The sequence below is a fragment of the Sus scrofa genome, chromosome X, assembly GCF_054392235.1.
Source record: "Sus scrofa isolate SSC_HxYL_T2T_F1_AM1 chromosome X, Sscrofa_HxYL_maternal_Yorkshire_Landrace_v2.0, whole genome shotgun sequence".
Classification (NCBI taxonomy): domain Eukaryota; kingdom Metazoa; phylum Chordata; class Mammalia; order Artiodactyla; family Suidae; genus Sus; species Sus scrofa.
In genome coordinates, this window is record NC_139401.1 from 112,978,004 (window position 1) to 113,004,132 (window position 26,129).

At 40.5% G+C, this 26,129-nt stretch overlaps 1 protein-coding gene and 1 pseudogene across 1 annotated transcript in view; one reads left to right on the forward strand and one right to left on the reverse strand.

Moving 5' to 3' along the window:
• The window catches only part of TENM1 (teneurin transmembrane protein 1), a 908,801-nt gene extending 884,281 nt beyond the window's left edge, over positions 1–24,520 (reverse strand). Inside the window, exons 1-2 of the mRNA XM_021080671.2 lie at positions 24,017–24,520; positions 23,112–23,275 (exon numbers count right to left, since the gene is read on the reverse strand). The gene's annotated coding sequence lies outside the window, so the exon portion shown is untranslated. The remainder of the gene's footprint in view (positions 1–23,111; positions 23,276–24,016) is intronic.
• On the forward strand, positions 18,003–19,470 carry LOC146394779 (testis-expressed protein 13C-like; annotated as a pseudogene).
• Positions 24,521–26,129: the final 1,609 nt, after the last annotated feature.

Below are 26,129 nucleotides of genomic sequence, written 5' to 3' on the forward strand. Positions count from 1 at the left end.
TGTCCTCTCTCAGTGAGCCAGGATGTGTCATTTTCCTGGCATATCAATGTATAACAAACAACATACAGAGAGTACTGTTAACCAGAGAGGCTCACCTGAGCTTCAGTGCCCAGACATTTTATTGGAGTTTCATTATATAGGAGTGATTCATTGAATCTCTGGAATGGTGATGGAACTCAGTCCCCAGCTCCACTCCTCTCCCCTCCTTGAATGCCACATGGCTCAAAACCTTAAACATCTAATAACATAGCTGGTCTTTCTGGCATGGCCAGCTCCTATCCTAAGTCATGTTAGGTTACTTAAATTCTACAGAAACCCACCAAGTGTCTTCTCATTAGCACAACGTATCAGCACCTACCATGAATAACAAATACATTGTTAACATTCATGAAATTCAAAAAATTTAGAAGTTACCTCCCAGGACCTGAGGACAAAGGCCAACTAAATTCTTTATTATACAACTATTCATTGACAAATTGGAAACTATTAAGATTTCTTGTGTGCATATAGGCTAGCAATCTTTATCCACGGAGAAGCCACACTTTATTTTATATGTTCCAAACAGAATACACCAAAAGGAAAACATTTTATCCATAAGCTGTTGCAACAACACACTGATCTATTTTCATGAGTGGAGGCCAGGGAATAAGGATTTGGGGCCACTAAATCCTTATTTTTTATTAGTGTCTTTATTTTACTGTATAACATTCAGAACAAAAACCAGCTTTCCGAGTGCTTAGCATTGCTCCATCTGTATAATACCACTCCAATTCTTGACATATATATGGAGTATGCAACTACTAAAATTGGATGATTAGAGTGTTCTCCTATTTCTTTTCTTTTTCTTTTTTGGTTGCATTAGTTTCTTTCATACTGCAGTAGAAAAAAATTTTTTTCCCTCTACCCTTCTGGAATCTTAGTTGACTCCCACCCCCTTTCCCTTGTAATAAAAGCTAGATTAACAGGAAAAAAAGTTTATTAGTATGTATACTTCCTATATACATGGGAGATAACCAGGAAACTGAGTAACTCTCCAAAATTGCCCAAGCTACCACCTTAAATATCATCTCAAGATAGAGACAAAAGAAGATGTTGGGGGTGGGGGAGCAAATTATAGGAGGCTATCAGGAAACACACAGTCACAAGGGTATCATTGTTACCTATATTTAGGTCACTGCCTTCTCCACTGACCACTGTTTCTGGAGATTTAGTCATCCTTCTCTTCTAGTTACAGAAAGGTAAGACTCTTACACATGGAGATTTCCCTTCAAGATAATCCTTACAATCAAAGAGGCATATTTTGAGGTGACAAATTCTACTCCCCTTCAATATCTTGGTTAATCTTACAGCTTTTGAAGTTAGACTACATAGGTTCAAATCCCTGCTTTTATATTCATTACATGCAATAACACTGGGCAAGTTACTTGACCACTCTATGTCTCAGTTTGTTTGTTTTTCATCGATAAAATGGGGATAATAGTAATATTTACCTCCTAGGGTTTTAGTGAGGATCCAAATAAAAAACATGTGGAAAACACACAAAAAATTTATTGTACAGTTAAACATTAAATGGAAGCATTTATACTTTCGATTTGAGCATAATGCATATTTTGCACAGTAGCTTAAGGACAACAATTGCTTCTGTGTAACTAAAAGATTCATTTGAGATCAGCTAGCCTAAACATTATTCTCTTTCAATTATAAATATAGGCAACCAAATATAGAAGTCCAAGGGAGGCAAAATGACTTATCTAAGGTCAGATAGTATAAGTGTTATGATTGTGACTGAAATCCCACTTATTGGGTGGGTTGTGATTGTGATTCCCCCTTAGAATGCTTCCAAGCTGAATATTCTTTTCACCACACTGTAGGACATCAAACTATAATCATCCCAAAGCAGCACTGCTTTAGAAATCTTGCGAAAGCAACAAAACTGAACCTAGAAGTACCTTCTCTAAGAATACAAAAAAGAGTGTGCAAATGCTAAAATTTCTTTAAATGCATAAATTTGTGAAGCAAGTTCTGTACATATCTTATGCTGAGTGCATGGATGTATCTCTCTGTCTAAATATATATATATATATTCCTTTAAATTGATTCTTCTTTTCCTCAGAACATTTTTACTTTTCTTTTTGCTTTGGTTGTTGACAGATTTATTTTCAATTCAGTACAGCTCAATGAATTATAAAGGACAATAATGAGTGTGAAGGTGTTACAGTACACCCACATAGACCTCTCACCTGGTTGCCTTATCCTTTCAAACAGGCACCACCCCAAAGCAAACCATATTGCTCAAAACCAATGATCCTTATTCAAATGCTATCTTGAATGCTTTTCTTGTGCTCTTTCAATAAAGGCTGACATGACCCTGTGATGAACAAGGCAGCAATTTCAAAATGGAGTTTGTTGAATGCAAGTCCATTTGAGATACGGAGTATTCCACAAAAATAAAGGTTTTTTTTTGGGCAAATAGTCTTGGACAAGTCTGCATAAGAGCTTTTAAAAAAATACGTCTTGACTTCTCAGTACCTTTCAAATGCCTTGGAACACTATTCAAGAACACTTTGGGAAACACTACATCAAGATTTTGATATTGCCAGGGTTTTGGGGGGAGGAAGACATTTTTCTCTACCCTTCTAGGTTCTTTTGGCTGGTCTAAGAATTAAATTAACATGAGACAGATTAACAAGAGAAAATCAGTGATGGTGGCAGTGGCAGTGTCCTGGGGAAAAGGAGGATTTCCTCATGGGTGCAATGCTAGGAACTGCAATGGGAAGTCAGTTTGCTTGCTTATCCTTAAATACCATCCTCAGCTAAAGACAAAGAGTATGTTGAGGGTTGGGAGAATCAGTACTGTGAAGGTACTAGGAACAACCCAGTAAACAAGGGTAAGACTATTATGCAGATTTAGGTCATTGCCTTCACCACTGATGAGTTTCTAGAGATTTGGTTATCCTCCTCTTCTTGGTATAGGGAGGGAAGTGTACTTACAAATGGAGAGTTCCCTTATAAATCTAAGAGTTTCTTACAAAAAGGTAATTCCTACTTGGTTTCCAGAGCTTTTCCTTTGTCTGCTGTTTCTTAGAAAATGATCAGCTTATTAATATGTCAAATAGGCATATTTGACATATTAAAATAATATGTCAAAGAGGCATATTTTGGGGTGGCAAATTTGCTGCCCTCTAGGTTCTTAACCTGGAGTATGCACTTTTTAACTGGAATTTTTATTTAGGTACTTGTAGATTCACATACAGTTGTAAAATTGAGGTCTTATGTACCCTTTATCCAATTTTCCCCAATGGTAATATTTTATAAAACTACAGTCTGGTATTATAGTCAGGATATTAACATTTATACAACCTACTGATTCCATTCAGATCTCATCAGTTTTATAGTCATGTGCATGTGTGCATGCGCCTAGTTCCATACAATTTTATTGCATGTGTAGGTTCAAGTATCTGGTGTCCTTGAAGTTTTATAGGGAAAATATTACTTCTTTATTTCTACTACTCTGTTACTGAAATTTAGCACTTCCTAAAATTATGTAGGTTAAAAAACACACATACAATTGTACCTGTGTCGCAGTACCTGTGACTTTTTCATCAATAGAAATCACATTTAGTTTTTGTAGATATCTCAAAATATTTAACACTCATCACTACTTCAAAATTAGAACTATTTTTTGTCATTTTGTATCTTTAGGGCTACACCTGTGGCATACGGAGGTTCCCAGACTAGGGGTTGAATCAGAGCTCTAGCCGCCAGCCTATGCCACAGCCACAGCAACACACTCTCCGAGCCTTGACTGTGACCTACACCACAGCTCAACAGCAACGCCAGATCCTTAACCCACTGAGTGAGGCCAGGGATGGAACCCACGTCCTCATGGATGCTAGTCAGGTTTGTTAACTGCTGAGCCATGATGGGAACTCCCAAAATTAGAACAACTATTAATTCTGCCAAAAGATCTTGTTATTTATTGCTTTAATGAATATTTATTTTAGTATATCACAATTTAAAATAGCTTGATAACTTTGTTTCAATATATTTAGTTTCCTTGTAATCCTACGTTTTTTATTTATTTAAAATTATTATTTTGAGGAGTTCCTGTCGTGGCTCAGTGGTTAACGAATCCGACCAGGAACCATGAGGTTGCAGGTTCAATCCCTGGCTTCACTCAGTGGGTTAAGGATCTGGTGTTGCCATGAGCTGTGGTGTAGGTCACACACGTGGCTTGGACCCCGCGTTGCTGTGGCTCTGGCATAGGCCAGTGGCTACAGCTCCGATTACACCCCTAGCCTGGGAACCTCCATATGCTGCGGGAGTGGCCCTAGAAAAGGCAAGACATAAATAAATAAATAAATGAAATCATTATTTTGAGAAGTTCATAAACTTCCTCAGACTGTGGACTGAAAAAAAAAAATGCACAATATGAAAGTTGTGAGTTTTTATATGGGGCAAAATGAGGACGATAGCCTGGGAGGCAGCATTTCAGAGAGCTCTGAGAAACTGCTTCAAAGAGGTAGTGGGGAAGGTTAGTTTACATGTGATTTTGGTGAAGGGTATAGGTATATGCAGTTAAGCACACATTTTGCAGAAGGTTGCTGCTAGTCTGTGAAGGTTGCTGCTAATCACAAGGAGCAGATGTCACCATGAAGGAATTTAGTGCCTTTCTAGACATGAGGAGAAACAAGAATTGGGTTTCAACTACAGTTAGATAGTTGAAAATATCTATCTAAAGACCTGTTCTGTCACTTTTTCCCAGAGCACAGAATTCCTAATCTCCACCCTTAACTCCTCTCAGGGGGTCCTGAAGGTCAGTGGCTGCAGCAGCTCATGATTTAATCCTTGTAGAGGTAGATTGCAAGTGTCAATCCTAAATCTGCAAGACTGTCAGAGGGGTTTATGGCACAAAAAGGGTTAAGAACTTTCCATGTCATGAAGAAAAAACATACTGAAAAAGAGAGATAGAAGAGGTTGTTTTGATATCTAGCTCTGCTGCTTATTACCTACATAGCTTAGACAAGTATATAAATGCTGAGCCTTAGTTTCCTCAACCAGTAAAATGAAAGTGAGACACATAGATTGCTATGGTTCCCCTATAGCTCTAAATCTCTCAGAATTTAGTTATATAAAGCAAATAAATCATCTACCATTTTCTGAACTAGCTCAGATCTTTTTCCTTTGAATTTCTAATAATATATGGATAACTTGGAGCTTTTTCAGAAAATAGCCTCAGACCAATCATTCATTCAAAAATAATCTCTACTCACACTATACACATAATAAAACTGCACTTGGAGTTTTGAAGCACCTAAGGAGATCAACAAGACTGTTAGTCAATGATTAAATAATTATTTCTTTGTTAACAACCAATGGACATAACCAATCTTGGACCAAACTGTTAGTAGCAAATGATTGCCAGAGGAGAAATTTTAATTTCAACTGAACTAGCCCTTTGAATTGCGTCACACAAGAGCACAGAGCAATGAGACAGCATGGTACACCTAGAAAACAGGAAGTCATTTTCTCTATCTTTTGGGAAGGTCAGACAAATGACCCTGGACATCATAAAGGTCTTCCAGGCTATACTGAGATCATGCTTGTATCCCAAAGTCAGTGGTGAGTGACAAACAGTTTTAAGAAGGAAAAGTGACATAATCTCATTTCCAATTTATGAGTCCTTTGACAGCGGGCTGAACGAAGAACTGAAGGGGAATAAAACTAGAGGTAAGGAAACTAGTTAGGAGACTTGGAACATTCCAGTTGTAATAACTTGAGGGCTTCAAATAAAGGCTTGGTTGTAGGAATATAGCATAAGCCCAAAAGAGAAGGACAGATACCATATGATATCACCTATACGTGAAATCTAAAATATGGCACAAATGACCCTATCTACAAAACAGAAATGCATCACAGACATGGAGAGCAGACTTGTGGTTGCCAGGGGTAAGAGGGGAGAGAGTGGGATGGATGGGGAGTCTGGGGTTAGTAGATGCAAACCACTACATTTGGAATGGATAAGCACTGGGGTCCTACTGTACAGCATAAGGAATTATATCCAATCTCTTGGGTTAGAATTTGATCGAAGTTAGTATGAAAAAAAATGTACATTTATGTACACCTAGGTCACTTTGCTGTACAGCAGAAATTGAAGGAACACTGTAAATCGACTATAATTAAAAAAGAAAAAAAATATTTGAAAGAAATGAAGGAGGAGTCAAAAAGGCTTCTAGGTTTCTATCTTAGAAAACCTTGTATTTAACAAAAGTAGGAAACATATGAGGAACAATAGGTTGGAGAAACAGAAAAAACAACTGGTTCAAATTTAGGTTAACTTTAAGATAACTCCAGAACACCTAGGTGGGGATATTGAGTAGCTGGTTAAGAAGGTCAGGAGTACAGTTTGGGTGAGAGTCATATGTTAACTGATGTTACAGAAGTAGACACTATCATTTAGAGAAATCATGAAAAATGAAAAGAAAAAGCAATAGACTCCAAATTTTACTGGCAATGTATTTCATCCATAAAAAAAGGTCATCTACGCATGTGTAGGAGTATTAGTTTAGCTGTGTGTGTGTGTGTGTGTGTGTGTGTGTGTGTGTGTGTACATATATATGTCACGCCTGCAGCATGTGGAAGTTCCTGGGCCAGGGACTGAACCCATGCCACAATAGCAACCTGAGCCACAGTAGTGACAACACTGGATCCTTAACCCACTGAGCCACCAGGAAACTCCCTGTATGTGTATATATTTTATAAATATTTTTATTATAGATACCACCAAAATGTCAATATTAAAAAATGAGATAAGAATATATACACATAAAAATTCTAATATTTTCTACACCCCAGATTATCATCTTGTGTATTCTTTTAAGTGTGAACATATCACTATGGAAATCAGTGGAGAATGAGAATAACAATAGAAACCTGGAACCTTAAAGGATAAGTAAGAAAGTGGTGGAGACAGCTTGGGAAGGATATTCCAAATATGGAAGGGATGTTGAGCGAAGACATGTATGTGAACAGTGGAAAACACAAGAACGAGTTGCTGGAGAAAATAACACAAAAAAGGAAGTGGCTAGAATTTATGTGGAAGAATTTAATAGCAATTAGGTCCTCAGGGTCAATGGGGAGGCAGGGAAGGGTTTAAGGTAGGAAATTAGCATGGTTCTGTTTAGATTAGGCTCAAATCATTGGTGATGGTAGGGACTGGAAAGGGTAAGATTGGAGGCAAGGAGATAGAATAAAAATAGATTTGTGAGAAGAGAAATGAGTTGGGCTTACTTCTAGAGAATGGATGGCTAAGGGGTGACTTGGTCACAGTCTTCTAATATAAGATTTATAATGTGAAAGATTTTTGTCTGGTCTCTGATCACCGAGAAGTGGAAAAGAGGAAAGAAAATGATAAAAGTGGGGAAGTTTGAGTTCCTTACCAAGCAAACTCTCTTGATCATCTGGGTGATGATTTCTATATTTAAATTTTTATTCTAGAAATTTTCATGAGGAGAGTGGCATTAGTGGCTGATCTGTAACAGGTAGATAACAAACATTAGAGAGGTGTGGATGTGGGACTATTGAGATTTTTTTCTTTTAAAAATCTGGTGAAAATTATTATATTAAAGCTAGATTCAACTTGAGGGCTGCTAAGTTGTGCAAACTATAGTTTAGCCATCTACCCAGTTTTAGGAATGAGTCTTAACCATTTAGATGCTCCCAGGCAGTCCCTTTGTGCCTTGCAATTCTCAGAGAAGGTGATCAACCAAACAGCATGCATTTAATGACAATTTATTAGGTTCTGGGTTAAAAACAGAGGTTTAGCATGTAGTTTCTGCTCTCCAGGAGCTGATCATCTAGTTTGGGAAAACAGGATATATGGGTGGAAAAGTAATAATATAAAGGAGAACATAAGTGCAAAGATAAGTTACGATTGGCCAACAAACTTCTGTTGAGTCATATCTGGTGATGCACCATATTTAGAAATTTATGTGTTATAGGAAGTTTCCATAAAGATGTCTTTTCTGAGAAACTCAGGTCAAGAGAAATGAATGCACTTTAGAATGTTTTCCCCCCTCACAGTTAAATTGGACGTATACAGTTCTGCCATGTAAAAGGGTAAAAAGGTTAGACATGAATGACAACGTCACTGATTCTATTTGATAATTCAAGAATCAAATTAACATTTATTCCAAATATTCAGTTGAGTACAAATGGTTTATAGATTCAGCAGAATAAAGATGTTCTCAAATAAATAGCTAACTATTTATTGTTCTGAAATAAGCATTTATAGTTTACATTATTGCATGCTGAGAGACAGTGTTGTGTTGTGTGGTGGGAAGAATACTGGACTGAGAATTAAGAGATTTTTTTTCCAGCTTTACTTCTGTCCCTAATTAGTTCTATGATTGTCCTGATTAAAATAACGTTATAGTAATTCCAATCTATTCTTCCCAAGGCATAACAAATTGGACAAAATTATCATTACTCTTAAGTCTAAGAAAACATCGAGATGTGAAAGTGACTTAAACGATAAATGTAAAGTAACACTGATGTATGGTTATTCAAAATGCTTAAATGGAACAAAACACTTGAATAAAATTCAGCTACCAGGAATGTTTGCCATGATAGGTAATATTGCCCTTGGGTAAGCAAAAGTGTTGAGATTATATAGCAAATTGTGGGAGAAGACCAAATTAATATGTAAGAACTTGATTCTCCTTTCACATAAGAAGCAGAGATCTAGAAATAAGATATACAAACCTTCTTAAATATCACAATTTCATAAAGGACCATAAAAACAAGGAAGAAAGGGAAAGGGATGAGAACATTTATCAAGTACCTATTATTTGTGAAAACTCTTCCCATCTATTTTCACATATTCTTTACCCTATGAAGAAAGTAATATAGACCAGTGTTTCCCAGTTCTGTCAGGTCATTATATTCACCTGATAAAATTGTTAAAAATACAGTTTCCCTGCCCTCAGCTCACCTCCTGAATAATAATCAGGAGGAGGTACCTGATATAATGTAAACTAATAATTCTTATGATCAGGCGATTTTAGAAAATACTTCTGCATACTCTCAATGTTCACCAAGGACACGCCCAGAGACTTTGGAAATTCTCAATATTGCAAATACCACTATAACCATTGTAATTTCCCACATAAAAGTTCTATTTTGCTGGCTAAGCACCATAACTTTCTTAGATCTTTCATTTTCTTATCATTTTCCCTTTTCCTTCATTTCTATCACCAACACCAGCATTTGGATATTCTGTGGGTATTTTTCACAAAGAAACACCTTTTTGTAACTTTAAAGGGAGTTACTGAGCACATGAAAAGAAGTGAGCTACAAAGGGACACTGAGCTACAAAGTACACTGACATGTACTTCTCTGGATAGACAAGTAGATACTGGGATGTCTCAGGCATAAACACTGAGATTAATCTTATTTTTCATAAATTTATAATATAATGTTTGCTAATGCATGTTGAATAAAACTATATGGAAGAGTGAGTCCACAATACATTTGCCAAGTTGGTAGTTAACAACATAGTCTTTTAGGTTAGTAAAATGCTAAGTTGGAGGTTATAAAACAAGGAAAAGGCATTCTCTGTGAGATCACTCTAACTTTCTATAATGTAAAGATGTGAATTCAGCCAGGCACTCTGAGGGACCACTTTTAACATTTCTATGATTTAAAAGAATTGGAAAATGTGCCATATTGATTAAAGAAAGGACATATGACTTTTAAAGGTGAATGGGCAGGAAAGTGGCAAGTGAGAGTTCATGTGGTACAGAGCATGCATTTGAGGATAATAATCCAATTTATACTCATAGGCTAATGGGCTCCTAGTTTATCAGTTATATCTATAGAAAGGAGCTGTGAGTCTGTCTAATGTAGCCTCTATGGGCACTCAAGGACACTTGATCAAATCCACCTGTTTTATTATCTTTATAGCACTTGTCATTCATATTTTGAGGCTGTGGCTGTGGCTGTGGCTGGCAGCTGTAGCTCTGACTGGACCCCTAGCCTGGGAACCTCCATATGCCACAGCCTCAGCAACTTCAGATCTGAGCTGCATCTGCTACCTATACCACAAAAAAAAAAAAGACACTTATTAAAAATTTGTTTTTTACTGAGTGAATGTCCCAAAGACATCAATTTAGAATGCTGCTGTAGCTAAAAGGTCAAGAAAATAATAAGCACAATCATGGTGGATATTACACCTAAAAATACATTATTCTACTTTAACAAATTAAAAATTGATTTTTGACAAATTAAAAATTTATCCCCATATCTATAAGATGTGTTTGAACTCAAGAAGTTCTAAATATAAGCAACAAGTAATCAGGATGATTGAAGAGCAAGATCATCAACAGTAAACTATGAAGAGTAGGCTTCTTTAATCTGATGAGATGGGAGCTGAGGGTTAGACACTGTAAGTGAAAGGATGAGTTTAGGACTGCTTATTAATGACTAGGGGTTGCCCTTTGGAATTCCTTCATTCAATAGTCATTCATTTTGCAACAGGTACTGTGCTAGATGCTAGAGATATGAAGATAAATAAAATAGAATAGTTTATAAAAAAGTCCATAAAAGCCTGATGTGGGGATGTTAGGAAATGCTTTCTGGATAAGGTGATACTATATTGAATATTAAAAAATGATTAGAAGTTAACTAGGTGAAAAGTAGTTTGAACTAGGCAGAGAAGACAGCAGAAACCAAAGAAATACAAGAGAAAAAAGAAGGCCAGTGTGAGGGACTACAAGCAGTTCAGCATTGCTTCATTGTAGCACATGATAGGGGAATGGATGAAAAATGAGATTGGCAAGGCCAATAGGGATAATCATGAAGAGCCGAAATAACATATTAAAAGTTTGGGCATTATATGTAGGAAGTGTGGGCATTTAATTATTTTAAGCATGCTGTTTACATATAAATTTTAAAATATGTTAGCGTGGAAGCTTTTTGGAAGACAAATTTGAAGGGGGATATACAAAGACTATTGAGAGGAAACAACAGAAGCAAAACCACAGGGTTAGGGAAGGAAATAAGCCTCCTGGGAAGCATAACAAACTAAGCTTGCCACTACAAATATGAACAATGATGAACTAAATAGGTAGATCAAAAGCAACATAATTTTATTACAGACATCTAAAATTTCTTGCTAATCCTCATTAGTTATAGAAGGTCAATTCTTGAAGTACAACATCAGAGAGGAGTGTTGCTTTATTGGAATTTTGAGAGTCATTCTAGCATGTATTTAAACTTTTTTTTTTTACACAAATGCTACTATTTATAATTCCAACTATTTGTAGGGCTTTCAGACAATGAGAAGTGTTATAAATGACACTATATATCTGATTCTCCCTAAAAGTATAATGATTATCTTGATTAGTCAAGTTCAACTAGGTGAACCCGTGGCTGCATGAATCATGGCATAGAGTTGTTACCTGGGATGTAGGGATAGCCCAGCTGGGACATATGCTCAGCTCTGTGGGTCAGATGCTCAATTTGATCAGGTACCTAAACAATACCAATTTTTCAGAGAGTAGTTTACCTTAGTTTAATTAAAAAGGGATGAACATGGAGTTCCTGTCATGGCGCAGTGGAAATGAATCTGACCAGGAACTGTGAGGTTGCGGGTTCCATCCCTGGTCTCGTTCAGTGGGTTAAGGATCTGGCATTGCTGTGAGCTGTGGTGTAGGTAGCAGATCCGGCTCAGATCTGGCGTTGCTGTGGATGTGCCATAGGCTGGCGGCTACAGTTCCAATTAGACCCCTAGTCTGGGAACCTCCAGATGCCACAGGTACGGCACTAAAAAAGTCAAAAAAAAAAAAAAAAGGGATGAACATTTAAAATCTGAGTGATGGTTTATTTGTTTATAATTATAAGCATTACTTCCAAGCAGACTGTAACACTTAGGTTGATGATGAGGGAGTTCCCTCTGTACTTGTAAATTAAACTGGGAGTCCACATATTATCAGGAAATAATAGATAAACATGTAATGAGAACAACTGGAATAGGTTGGATGATTTTCATAGAATTTTGTCATGAATGCTTGTGGTCTGATGTCTCTGTCTCCACTAGAGAGAGATCTGACCAAAGGACCAGAATGTTACCATTCATTGTTTAGAACACTCCTACACTGTACAGGTTTTAATGCCAGTTTCACTTTGTACCCTCTGATTCCTGCTTTTCTGTTTCAAATTGTTAATTTCTCTTCATTTGACTCATTTAAAAATATGTTTAGGCTATCTAATAGGTTATAAGCAAGATTTGGTTTTGCTTTTGGATTGAGAGACATTTTCTTGGGAGTTCCCTGGTTGTTGGTCTAGTCAATAGAACTTGGCACTTTCGCTGCTGTGGCCTGGGTTCAATCGCTGGTCTGGGAACTGAGGTCCCACTTGAAGCCACTGCATGCTGCAATACACACACACACACACACACACACACACACACACACACACACACACACACGAAAGAAAGAAAGAAAAGAAAAAAAGGAAGGACATTTTCTCTTCTAATGTGACTTTTGCACATGTATTATCACATCTATCATGTGTTGATTTTATTATTTTGGTCTCGGCATTCTGAGGAAAAATGTTATTGCAGGCAGTAGAGTGTAATGTTATGAGAAAGGGTTTTGTATTCGGACCAATCTAGATATTAGTTCTGGCTTCACCACACACTAGCTGTGGATCCTTGTAAAATTATTTACCTTTCTCAAGCCCAAATTTTCCTATTTAAAAAATGAAGGTTAATACTGTTACTTAACTCACATGGTTGTGGTGATGACTGCATAAAACAAATCTCAGAAACTATGCACAGCACCTAGCACATAGTAAATACTAAAAAGTTATCTATTATTTACTACTGTATAAAAAACCAAGAAGATAAACTTTTTATTAGCATCATTATTATTGTTTACAGTATAAATATGCAAATGACTATTGAAAAGATAATCACTTCTACCTTCACATAATATGCAACAATGATTAGTGCCCATTTGGAAATTAGAGCTGGTAATATTGATAATTGCTTCTCTTACACCTAAATGCTTTTTTATATAGCTAGCAAAACAGTACTGCTACTTATAATATTAATTCAACATTTAGCAAGTTGAACAGGTCCAAGCATGAGAATGTTTTTACTTTTAGAGAAAGTTGTTATCTGGTTATCTTTATAGAGAGGTATGATAAACACATTGAATGTAGCATTTTAATATTTCAAGGTCATACCAGATTTTTCCCTTTTTATTTTCAATTTACTGACCTAAGAAAATATTATTATTATTATAACATAAAATAATTTACCCTCATAATTATATCCTCTTAATTTGTATTTTCATTTTTTCTCTATACTCCAAGTATAGTCTTAATTCCACTCTTCAACAACTCTACTGTTTCTACTTTCATATACAGAAAATGTTCTGTTTCTGATCAGAGGCAGATGATGCCTTCAGCACCAAGAAGGTAACATAGATCCTGGAAATATCACAAATGCCAGTATACACATGGTGCCTCCCTGGTGGTATTAGATGTGTAGCTCTAGCAAAGAGCATCCATGGAAATAGCTGAAATGTAGAAGGCAGGTAGGTGGGGGACCAGATGCCAGCTTCTAAAAACATAGTGGAATGAAAACACAAGAGGCAGTTGTTGTATGAATTGAGCAATATAATTCAACTGGATATGGCAGAACAGGGTGACCTGATACAAATCTTGGCCAAGCAGTTTATTGGTAAATAACAAAGAAACATTTTTTGTCAATTTCAAGTTCATTTTCTCCCTCACTGTTCTCATCCAAATTATACCTATTGTTCAAATCCCAGATAAAGCACTACCTTCTACATGAAGGATGATATGATGAGAAAAATACTTTATATATTACATATATAAATAATATATATAATGTATTTATATATATATATATTTATTTATTTCATCCTTGCAACAACTCTTTGAGGAAGTGGATCCTCAAAAATGGTAAGAAATTTAGCAAGTCACTTTGTCCAAAACAGTGTTGATGTGTTTAAGACTTACAGAGAATGAGGTGCCTAGTTCATTAGGTAAACCTCAAGTTTGGGACACAGAGCAGGACTGGATATAAAGTTTTGGAGTCTTTAGCACTTAATGATGGTAGTTTAGAATAAGATACTAGATACACACAAAAAGAGTGTCTGTAATTAGTAAGAACATCTAGAAAAAAAAAATAAAGGGTCTAAGGACAAAACTCAGGGAGAAACCAGTATTTAAGGTGTAAATGAAAACACAGCAGACAACAAAAGGAAACCAAGAAGGAGCAGCCAGGAAGACAGAAGAAGAGTCAATAATAGAGTTTGGTGTCACCAAAGAAAAGGTAGGATTGAATTTTAAAAAGGGAGTGGTCAATAGAGTTAAAGGCTACAGAAAAGATAAGCTAGAAGAAATTTGGATTATTAGAGGGGAGAGGGTCACTGCTGTTATCCTTAGAATGTTTTCTACAGTTTTATAGGTATACATTAAGGTACAGGGAATGTATATAAGAATATTTTACAGGAAGAAGCTTGAACATGCTCATACCATGATGGGGAAGAGCTAGTAGAGAGAAAGAGGCTGAAATACAGAAGAGAGTGGAGATACTATGACTGGATTGAACTTTTCTTTTTCTTCCTGAGGAGATGGAAGATGATGAGATCCAAATCACAGGTGAAGGATGTAACTTTAAGATTGAGGAGAAAAATTTTTGCAAGAGCAAATGAGGTGGGAACTGTGTAGGAGGCAGGATGGCAACTAAGAGATACAGTGAAGGAGCTGAGCAAAGGGAACTCCCTTTCACACAATCAATGATGGAAAACCCCTCTACATGGCTTGCGGTATACTCTGGAAGCCCCTGAAACATCTGAGATTCAACATCTTCACTATGATTCACTAATCACAAACACTGTCTCATCATCCATTAGAGTACTCTGGTTTGGATGCTGAAATCTGAAATGTTCTTCCCTACTCTTCACTGAATCAGGTCATTTATCCTCATTGTGAACTTGTATTCTTTTTTTTTTTTTTGTCTTTTTGCCTTTTCTAGGGCCGCACCCACAGCATATGGAGGTTCCCAGGCTAGGGGTCTAATGGGAGCTGTAGCCACCGGCCTACGCCACAGCCACAGCAATGTGGGATCTGAGCCTTGTCTGCAATCTACACCACAGCTCACGGCAACGCCAGATCGTTAACCCACTGAGCAAGGGCAGGGATTGAACCTGCAACCTCATGGTTCTTAGTCGGATTTGTTAACCACAGGAACTCCTGAATTTCAAACTTTTATCTCATGGCTTTATATGTCTTACTAAAGAATACCAAACCTGACTCTCTTACTTGCAAAGATCAGGATGACTTAGCTCTTAATACCTTAAAGGAAAACTTGATAAATCCCCTGGCTCTTGGACATCTAATTATCAACTTTCCTTTTTCTTTTTCAAATATGAGGAGGAAAGCATTCTTGGAGTACTTCCCTCCCAATATGAGGATACACTTTGTCCCACAGGGTACTAAAGTCAGCAGCTAGACCCTATGGCACAAGAATACCCTACTTGCTTCAGAGCCATCCCTTTCACTGACCTTTTAGTTAAGGCTACCAAAGAATAAGCACTGGATCCTCCCTAACCATTTTTGTTCCTCCTGAATTCTTATCACACTCAACACCTTTAGGCCAGTTTTCTCATCTCCTATGAAATCCTCTTGCTAATTGCTCCTCATATAACTCTTTTTCATTGTAATGACCTTTAACTATGCCATCCTTCTTCTTTCCTCTGTGGATGATACCCTTCATGATTGTTTTACTCTTATGGATCACCTTTTGATCCCTTCCAAGGATTTACAGGAAACTCCCCAAACCAATTTGACTCTTATTTAAAGAACAACTCATACAACTCAGCAGCAAAAAAAAAAAAAAAAAGAAAAATGGGTAGAAGACCTGAATAGACATCTCTCCAAATATACACAGACGGCTAACAGGCACATGAAAAAATGCTCAAAATCACTAATTATTAGAGAAATGCAAATCAAAACTACAATGAGGTAGATACTGTTGATAAGGATGCCTTATACCCTCCTGGTACAGGGAGGGTATTTTTCACACAGGATATTTCCTGTTATTAGGAGGACAAAAGAGGTCATGGTGTACTTCTTGCACAGGCTGTTTTATATATATATATATATATATATATATATATATATATATATATATATATATAACTCAAATGAATTTGTCACATCTGTAGTTGTATAATGACCATAACAATCTGATTTCACAGGATTTCCATCCTATAACCCAAGAACATCCCCTGACCCCCCAAAGTGTCTCCTCCAGAGACCATAAGTTTTTCAATGTCTGTGAGTCAGCATCTGTTCTGCAAAGAAGTTCCGTCTGTCCTTTTTTCAGATTCCACATGTCAGTGAAAGCATTGGATGTTGGTGTCTCATTGTATGGCTGACTTCACTTAGCATGACAATTTCTAGGTCCATCCACATTGCCAAAAATGCTGGTATTTTGTTCCTTTTAATGGCTGAGTAATATTCCATTGTGTATATGTACCACATCTTCTGGATCCACTCCCCTGTCAATGGACACTTAGCTTGTTTCCATGTCTTGGCTATTGTAAATGGTGCTGCAATGAACATTGGAGTACATGTGTCTTTGGTTTTCTCTGGATAGATGCCCAGGAGTGGGACTGCTGGATCAAATGGTAGTTCTATTTTTAGTTTTCTGAGGAATCTCCGTATTGTTTTCCACAGTGGTTGCACCAATTTACAATCCCACCAACAGTGTACTAGGGTTCCTTTTTCTCCACCCCCTCTCCAGCACTTCTTGGTTGTAGACTTTTGGATGATGGCCATTCTGGCTGGTGGACGGTGGTGCCTCATCGTGGTTTTGATTTGCGTGTCTCTAATAATGAGTGATGTTGAACATCTTTTCATGTGTTTTTTGGCCAACCGTATGTCTTTTTTGGAGAACTGTCTGTTTAGATCTTCTGCCCATTTTTTGATGGGGTTGTTTGTTTTTTTTGGTATGGAGCTGCAGAAGGTGTTTATAAATTTTGGAGATTAATCCCTTGTCAGTTGATTCACTTGCAAAGATTTTCTCCCATTCTGTGGGTTGTCTTTTTGTGTTGTTTAGGGTTTCCTTTGCTTTGCACAGGCTGTTTTTAAAGTAATTTGATTCAAAATAATAAATATGCCAAACTGGCATATTTTGGGGTGGTATATTCTGCTCTCCTTTACCTGGTTCCCAGTGTTTCTCCAACATACAGACTTATCACCTTCCTTGTAACAGTGGTTTAAACACAGCCTTCTCTCTCAAGTCTCTTTCAACATTTGCTGTCTCTTTTCCGAGATTTGATAGACCCTAGGTTTGCATCCTATTTACCTGCCTAAACTAGAGGTCTTGCAGGCTCAGTTTCCTCCACCTCAACCCCTTTCCTTCCCTAGTTTTCTGACCTCCAGTGACTGACCCTTCCTTTTAGAGCAGGAGTGTGTGATTGTAGCCCCTAGGTGCGTGATTGGCAACAATTTTTCTCCAAGAGATCCCCTGTACTCACCTTCACTGCCAGTGCCTATGCCCCGCCGCCTGTAACAACTCTTCCCCCCTCCCCCTCTAGGCTCACTGCAGTCCCAACACAGCTTCTGCCAGTTGGTCCTGTAGATGGAGCTTTGACAGGGAGGCTGGTCCCAGCAGGCCTTGCGGGGCGACTCGGAGCTTGCCTGTGACGTGTCACACTATTGTCAGTCGTTGGCCCAGTTGGGGTTGGTGTGGCGAGGGGAATTGCTTTATACCCTGTGAGGCAAGTGGGGGCATGAGGGACGAAAAAGGCCAAGGAGGAGGCCAGGACTGGGCTGGGACTGAAGCAGGACTGAACTGGGAGGTGAGGAAAGGTCCTGCTGGCGGCCGCCGCCTTTAGCGGCTGCGGCGGTGGGGGATGGCATCTCCTCTGAGGAAATCTGTTGACTAGGCTGCGGCGGCCATGGCCTTGGGGGTCCAAACCAGTGAGTTCCATCACAGTGAAGTGGTCAGGTTCATCAACAATGAGGTCCTTACGAATGGGGGCAGCCCCGATTTCTATGTGGCCTTCCGTTCAAGGCCCTGGAGTGAGGTAGAGAATTGGCTTCAGGTTGTGGCTGACCCACAGGTGCCGCGTGCCATCAAGAGGGACTGTGCCTGGAGAGCGCTGGCCTTGAGCGTCAGTGTGGGTGCGAGGCAGTGGGAGCAGCAGGTGCGCCGCCTCCAGCAGCTGCAGGAGCAGGTTGTGAAGTGCGAAGCAGCTTCCTGGGCTCTGGCCTCTCAGCTACAATGCCTGCATGACCACAGAGAGGAGGCAGCCGTGCAGCTAGGATGCGCAAGGGTGGCCCTGTAGCAGGCAATGGATGAGCGAGATAAGTTGTGCTGGCAACTGCACCAGGTGGAGAGATCGGCCCAGTCCAAGGTCACCTCACAGGTCCATGATATGGTGCCTAGGCCTCAAGCCAAGAAGCTTGGGGCCACAGCATGGCCCACAGATGCAGAGGAGCAGGGCAAGATGGTGGCTGTGGGGGCACAGGGCATGCCACATCCATAGGGCCAAATGGTAGCCCCAGGAGCTGTGCTTTACATGCCAAGTCCCCAGAGTCCCTTGGCCCAGGCCATGCAACCTCCTCTGCCAGTGCTGGCACCACATCCATTCCCATTCCATGGGCTATTTCCCGATTGGATTTCCTAACATGACACCTCTGCCACCTGCAGCAGGTATGGAATCAGAAACAGCCACAGCAGCAGAAGTAGCAGCAGCAGCAACAGCAGCAGTTGCACCTCAGATACCTACTCAGGGGATCAATTCACCTGGCCTAGGGGCTGCAGTGGGGGCCCAGGAAGAGATGGCCCCAGTGTATGACCAGAGTTGCTATGGCCAGGAGGAATATTCTGAGAACCTCCAGGGGCAATATCCCCTGGAGGATAGCAGAAACCGCAGTCAAGAGGAAGACCCTGTGTTTCTTCAGGGATGTCCTCCCTGGGGATCAGCAGAAGCCACAGCCAAGAGGAAGGTTCTGTGTGTCCCCAGGGGACAGCCCCCCTGGGAGACAGCAGGACCCATGGCCAGAAGGAATGTCCAGTGATGCCCCAGAAGTACCCCTTGGGGAACCAAAAGAGCCACAAGGAAGAAGATGGTCCAGAGAGGCCCCAGGGGACACCTCCCCCGGGGAGCAGCACAAGCCAGAGTATGAGAAAAAGCCCAAAGAAGGAGCAGTCTAAGGAGCAGAAGGCCAAGCAAATTAAAGGGAAAAAGGCATCAGATTCCCAGCATCAAGGGAAGCCTACTTCACACTTCAGTCCAAAGAGTTGGCAGTGCCCGTGGTGTTAAAGGGATGAATTTTCCACAGCATAAAGCCTGCTATAAATGCAAGAAAGTCTGCATGGCAGTTGAGAGTGAAGGTCTGGACCAAGGACAAAGTCACTAATTTCAGGTAAGTTAAAATGGAAACACTCCAAAGAAAAACCAATTTCCTAAGATGCTCCCCTTTCTAATTTTAATCAAAAAGTGACTCATTTACTTCACAGAAAATATGAAAACTAAAACTATGATATAGAAAATTAAATAAAATAATCCATTATTCCATTATCCCAATTAAGCAGTTTTTATCATTCTGAGTATACATACAAATACATATGTATATATATTTCTATTATTATTTTGTATATTTATTTTAACAAAGATAGACTACTTTGAGTATCACACTTTTTTTTTGTCTTTTTTTTTTTTTTTTTTAGGGCCGCACCTGCAGCATATGGAGGTTCCCAGGCTAGGGGTCGAATCGGAGCTGTATCTGCCAGCCTGCGCCACAGCCATAGCAACGTGGGATCTGAGCCATGTCTTCGACCTTCACCACAGCTCACGGCTACACAGAATCCTTAACCCACTGAGTGAGGCCAGGGATCGAACCTGCATCCTTATGGATCCTAGTCGGGTTTGGTTATTGCTAAGCCATGACAGGAACTCTTTCTGGTTTTTTTTTTTTTTTTTTTTTTTTTTTGTCTTTTTGCCATTTCTTGGGCCGCTCCCAAGGCATATAGAGGTTCCCAGGTTAGGGGTCGAATCGGAGCTGTAGCCACTGGCCTACGCCAGAGCCACAGCAACGCGGGATCCGAGCCGCGTCTGCAACCTACACCACAGCTCACAGCAACACCGGATCATCAACCCACTGAGCAAGGGCAGGGACCTAACCCGCAACATCATGGTTCCTAGTCGGATTTGTTAACCACTGCGCCACCACGGGAACCCCCTGTTTTCTTATTAACCTTGTTTTTCTGAAAATGCCATGTCTTTGGTTGGAAACAGCCATGTGCTTTTAGAGTTATAAGCTATATTGAATTTTAGGAGCACTCTTTTCCTTGAAAATGCTATTGTTCCTTGGTATACTACTGCAGTGTTCATGTTTGCTTCTTGTTTTTAAGTTTTACAGGGGAGGGGCTATTTTTGTGTCTCTAAGCTCCAAAAAATCTGCTTGTTGCTGAAGAATCTGAACCTGTCTCATTAGAAGATTTCCCAAGAGACTAAAGAAATCACGTCTCATTTCTGACTGACCTGAATTGCAGTGAGACTCCCCTTCCCCCAGCAGCTGAAGCCAAGAAGAATGAGAAGTCAGGGAAGAGATGCTTTGACACTCATTAGGGGGAAAAGGAGGGAAAACTAATTTTGATAAGATTTAATTTCTCTGTCGGGACATGGAATTAATTTAGAAGTGTTGGGGGGTTGCAGTGTTGAATTCTAGAGATGATAGCAAATTTCATGGATTTCATTTAATTAAACAAATTGTTATTGATTGCCTAGTATATGATAGGAGCTAGAATTATATTGTATTATTTGGTGCACATATAACTCCTTTTTGGTGAGTTTGGCTAGATGACAGGAGAGAGCATAATTTGAGATACATTATAGATCAGAGGTGACTTTGTCTTGCATGTAATATCGTCTTCAAGTAAACCTAACTGACATAATATCCAGATATTTTTGCAGTTCCGGGAGCAACATCGAGGACACTTTCGTGAAGGGACTTGATTGCCCAACTGCTCATTGCATTGGTCCCAGATGAGACAAATGAGCAATGGCGAAGACTGGAAAGTGGCCTCCCAAAACTGAATGCAGGACTTTTCTGATATGCTCCTGATTTCCTCCCTTGAGAGGGACAGCTAGTTTCCTGGTTGCCTGAAAGACCACCAGGTGGCTGTCTTAAAGAAGGACCATACTTTAGGGACTGTTGGCTACACACTTGAGCCCTCAGTCATTCGTGGCTCTATCCCAAGTCCTTTTCCAGTCAAGTGTGGATGAAGAACAAAATGGATTCCTAGGATAGACACTGTGATTCTCTTGAGAAGTCTAATTGGATTAAAAATAGAACTGGCCTGGGACAAGCACTCTTGATAATGTCCCTGGGCCCTTCTCTTCCACTTGGTGTGTTGGTGCAGGTTCTCTGCTCCCCCTGTGCAGCTGTGGCAAGCCAGGGAGAGCCAGGGTGGAGGCCAGGGGGTGGGAAGTCAGTTCAGCCTCCAGTCTAAACAAAATGCATCCGTGAGTTTGCCCAGGGGATCCCAGCTCACCAAGCCCAACCTTTGTCAGAGGTTTTCTGATTCTAACTAGTAATAAAGAGTGTGCACTTATTTGCTATGTCTTCTGTGTAGTGTGTACTTTGGGCCAGGTTTGCTCAGAAGTGGCGGTTTAAATCTAAATCTTCTCTCCATCTCACTGAGGTGATGGAAAGTTCGATCTCATTCACTATTTAAGGATCCCTCCTCTTCCTGTGAGATACCCAAGAATGGGAGGGCAGAGGGCCTTCAATCCACTGTGATTGTCCCTGGTACTCTCATTGTTCAAGTCCACATGGTCCCTTGAGGGTCTGCATGTCTGTTTCTCCAGGGCTGGTGGGGATTAGAGGTTTGTGCTAGTGCTGGAAGCCCTGGTACCTAGGGTTTAGTCTCCCTGCTTGTCCCATGTAGCCATTTCCCTCTAAGCTCTGCCTTCTCCCTGGGGTCCTGGCAGGGAGTAGGGAATGTTTAGGAATCATAAGCACTATTCTCCTCATTTCTCTCTGTTCTCTAAGTCACTCCTCTTTACCTTAGCATAATGAAGTCCAAGTGGTCAGGATTATAGAAAACCAAATTCAGGTTGGCATCATAAACCTACCCTGGGATGGGGGGGGGGGGCGCAAAGATCGGGATACCTTCTTGGAATGGGTATGGTAAAGTGAAAGGCTGGAAAACAAAGATGGCCCTGTCATACCAGAAATATCTTCTCTCAGAGCTATGACTAATGGTGAGAGTCTTGGTTACCTGGGATAGAAATGGAGGAAAGGAAGAAGGCTGTCAGGGAGAACAAACACAATACTATTGGAGGGGGAGGAGAGGAGACACTATGATATTTTGTAGATCCTAATGTCCCCTGTACATTTGGAAAGATGGGCATGTGCTAGTGTTTTTCCTGCTGGATCTAAATTCAGTGCTGGTACAATAGAGGAAGAGTACGAATGGTGGTGGAGGACAGAAGGAAAGAATTAGGCCTGGCAGCAGCTCTTGCCATTATTGATGATTGAGGTGGGCCTGGTACTGCTTTCTTATAGGAACTTAGGAAGGTAGTGATGCTGGAGGAGGGATAGGGGTATTTCTCTGAGCAGGAGAGTACAGGGGTGGTAGGAAGAGGCCTTTTTGATCTCATGGAAGCTTCAGAGAAAGAGAAGCAAAATTCTGTTTGGAGAAAGGGAAGGATCAGAGCACTATTCTCTTCCACTCTACTCCTCACCCATTCTATCACTTCATACCTGCTACTGGACCCAACACAGGAGCACTGCCCTAAAACACCCATTCCCATTTCCACAATTTGTTTACCATCTATTATTTAACTTCTTTCACTCCCACTAGCAAAAGCAGAATCAGAAGTGCCTCAAATAAGAGCACTTCCTGTGAGAGTATCTACCACTGGCATATTGGCAGGCGTGGGTTATGGAAAAAGTCCCTGTGGTAGGCAAGAGGTGACAGCAGCTCAGTAACAGCAGGGACAGGAACAAAGGGTTAAGCATTACTTAAGATCCCTTAGGGATGAGAGAAATACCTTGTAAAGGCGAAGGGACTGGAATGATGAAAGTGGTAAAAAATGATTCCTGGATGCTTCAAATGCTTCAAATGAAGGAAATGTCTGATTCTGGACAGAGATTCTGTCTTCTTATGGGGCAAGTCCTCTTTGATTTCAGAAATATAAGAAAGAACCAAGCAGATCTAAAACAAAAGAAATCAATTTCCTGAGTATGTCTCTGATTATACATATAACTATAAACATAGCTTAGTTTCACTTTATAAAAATTAGAAAACAGAAAAAGATTCAACCATAATCCCACTAGAGGTACCACTGTTTACCTTTTTATGTATTTAATTCCATATCTGAACACACACATAAACACACACAGATTGACATGGCAGATTTTTAAACATCTTTTACATGCAATTGTACATATTTTACAGCCATACTTTTACTGTGGTAAAAAAACAACATGAAATCTACCTTAAGATATTAAGTGTAAATCTAACAACTAGAAACACAATGTTGCACAGCAGGTCTCTAGAACTTTTTCATCTTGCATAAGTGCAACTTTATATCTAGCCTTATTTTAAGATTTTTTTTTTTTCCTTTTATACCAGTGTTGGAGCCCCTTGTCCCTGACTCCTCCCTAAGGAGTCTGGCTCATGCCACCTACTAAGCAAATTCCAATCCTCCTCAGTGCCTCCCATCCTACCCTGTCACAGAGCAGCGCCGCCTCAGCTCAGGGCCTGTGACCAGGTGTCCGGGACACGGCTCCAACTCAGAGGCTACGTAGGACTGCCCGAGGTCAGAATGGGGGAGTGAACCACACAGGCAAGGGGCGCAAGTCTCTCCTGGGGCAGTGACGTGGACCTCTGGCCCGGAACTCTGTGCCCCCAAGGTCCACAGCAAAGCAACCTGAATGCACCCTGAACACACACCTGTTCCGTTGCACATCGTTGGCCAAGCTGTTCCTCCCAGCAGTAGCGAGGTATCTAGAATTCCTCCCAGGAGACACTGCCATCTGTCCCTCGAGCCTCTTCCCTGAAGAACAGACTCAGGGCACTGCCCTCTCTTTTGGACCCAGCCCAATAGCCAGCACCCTGCAATGGGGAAGCTAGCTCCTTCACTCAAGCCCCTCCATCCTGAAAGGCTTTCTTTTAACACCATACGCAGGCGGGGACAAGGGTCAGGGCCAGGGCCTGGGCCTGGGCCTGGGCCTGGTGGTGGAGTGCGGGGTTTCCCAGGAAGGCAGAAACAAGGTGCAGCTGGAGCATGCAAGGTGTAGTCTGTGGTTTCGGGTGTGTGTTGCGCTGAAAAGTGGCTGCAGAGGGAGGCGCCGGGAGAGAACGACTGCCAGAGGCAGCTCAGAGGGGTAATATTAACCTCAAAGTGTAGCCACCATTACCATTCATCCGGGCGGAAGCCAAGTCTCGCGAGATTTCGGGAGTTCTACGGGGGCTGGCAGGGGAGCCCTAGGATGAGAAACGCTTGGGTGCGGCAGATGCCAGAGGCCTCTCGTTTTGAACTCGTCCGCAAGCAGTCTGGCTCACACCACCTATGAAGCAAACCACATCCTCACGGATGCCTCCGCTGCCTCCACTCCCTACCTCAGAGTCACTCTGCAGCGTCTGTTCCCAGGGGCCTGTGGTGGAGACGCTGTGCTGAGGCGCAACCGCCGAACAGGAACGGGTGAGTGAACTATGCCTGTGATATAATTAGTATACGAACTAATGTTATTCTGTGAATGGCATCTACAGAAAAGTAAGTGATGAGGTATTCCTATGAGCCCTAAGTGTAAGAGTCTGGGGGCAAACCAGCAAAGACCTGAGCAAACTGTAAGGGAATAAGCTTAGAGAAACAATGGGTCATCTCACAGACCGGAAAATAGAAAACTCTTAAAATACTCTGTGAACCAATGTACTCTACAAGTACTTGCTAGAAAACACAGTGGATCAATTTGAGAAAAGCAAGTGGAACTAGAATGGGTGCAGGTGATATGTGGTACTGTTGACGGGATTGGGTCATCCAGGCATTATGAACTCTGAAAATTGCCGCCCATGTTCTCTTCGAAGACAGGTGCACATGGAGAAGAGAGATGTGATTCTGCTCAGTATTCTCTTTTTATAATAACTTTGGGGTTTTTCTTCTATCATTTTCTGTTACTCATTTTTAAGTGAAATTAGTTTTCCTGAACTTTTAGAAGGAGGCATGGTTCATCAGGGCTTTTCTAATATCTCAAAGTGCATACCGATTGTTGTTGCGTGGACTTCAAAAAGCAGCTTGGTTTCTTAAAGTTCTGGAGGCTAGAATCTCAAAAATCAAGGCACAGACTTGGTCTATGCCAGATGTGCAGGAAGCTTCTGTTACAGGCCTCTCCTTAGTTTACCTGGCTATCTTCTACCAATTCCTCTTCAAGTCATCTTCCCTCTATGCGTGTCTCTGTCTCTGTGTCCATGTTTCCCCTTTTTATAAAAGATACCAGTCATATTGGATTAGGGCTCATCCTAATGACCTCATCCATGATTACATCTGAAGTGACTGTATTTCTGAGTAAGGTCACATTTTGAGGTCCTAGAGTTTAGTGCTTCATCATGTGACTTTTTAGAAGGCACAGTTACCCATAAAACTCCTAAATACTGTTTTTTCTTTTTTTCTGCCTATAGATATCTGAATTTAAGAACAATAGAACAATTAAAACTAAAAGTTCTTAGAACTTCTTTCTAGTATAGTGGTTAAACGAGGTTAGAATCTTAACATTGGCAGTTGTTAGCTGTGTGATGTTAAGCAAGTTGCCTTCACTTTTTTTTTTTTTTTTTCTTTTTAGGGACACACCTGCGGCATATGGAGGTTCCCAGGCTAGGAGTCGAATCCGAGCTGTAGCTGCCAGCCTACACCACAGCCACAGCAATGCAGAATCTGAGCTGCATCTTCGACTTACACCACAGTTCAGGGCAACCCTGGATCCTTAACCCACTGAAGAAGGCCAGGGATCAAACCTTATGGATGCTAGTCAGATTCGTTAACTGCTGAGCCACAGCAGGAACTCCTGCC